The following is a 1,064-nucleotide window of genomic DNA, read 5'->3' on the forward strand; positions in this document are numbered from 1 at the left end:
TTTCTACATTTTTTTCTTAGTATGTGGTTCATGTAGATGGAGGTATACACATGTAGAGGCCGCAATCTCCAACCTCTTCATCTAGCACTATCACAAGTAGAAGCAGCACTAGCCGTGGCCATAGGGGCCAACGACTTAGTAATTGGAAGAAGGTTGTGCAAGAAAATGAAGAGGCGGTCGCAGCTCATGAAGTTGATCAATACTTGGATGCTGCATTAGATCCAACTGATGAAGAAGATCAATTTGACATCCTGTGTTGGTGGAAGGTTAATGGATGCAAGTTTCCAGTCTTAGCAGCAATTGCAAGAGATGTTCTTGCAATTCAGACCTCAATAGTGGCCTCTGAGTCATGCTTCTCAACATGGGGCAGAGTTATTGATTGTTTTAAGAGCTCATTAACTCCTAAATCAGTGGAGGGACTGATTTGCATGCAAAACTGGATGTTAGGTGATGATATTGCAGAGGTTGTCGAAGATATTGATGAACCAACAATTGAAAACACAAAGTTTTATTACGATGTTGAGCGAGGTATGAATTTTGATGTGTTAATACTTTTTTGTTATTTTCAAATGTATGGACTAACTTTTTTTCATTTTTGCAGAGCATGAGAGCACTGCTTCAAGCAAGAACAATTGTCCGCCTCCAACTGCAAAAGGGAAAGGGAAAGGGAAAGGGAAGTCTGTTGCAACCGGTATTCTCATCGATGATTAGAGTTGAAATTGTTTGTATTTGGAGCAGCTTAGAGCTTGTGCTATCAGATTCACTACTTTCTTGTTTTCTTTTGTTTTCTTTTGAACTCTATGATGATGTGTGAACTTGAATAATTGTAGTTACTCTAGTTTAATTGTAGTTATGACGTATAAATTATGGATTCAGATGATGCAGTCTATATATTGTAGGAATATATTGGTATCATTATCAGGTAATATTGGGGCGGGATGGCGGGATTGGGCCCGTCCCGTCCCGGTCCCGTCTGGGACGGGACTTGCGTGGGATTAAGTCTTAAAAACGTAAGGCCCGTCCCGATCCCGTCCCGTGTGCAATGTCCGGGACGGGCCGTGGGA

This window comes from Fragaria vesca, linkage group LG6, assembly GCF_000184155.1.
Source record: "Fragaria vesca subsp. vesca linkage group LG6, FraVesHawaii_1.0, whole genome shotgun sequence".
Lineage (NCBI taxonomy): Eukaryota > Viridiplantae > Streptophyta > Magnoliopsida > Rosales > Rosaceae > Fragaria > Fragaria vesca.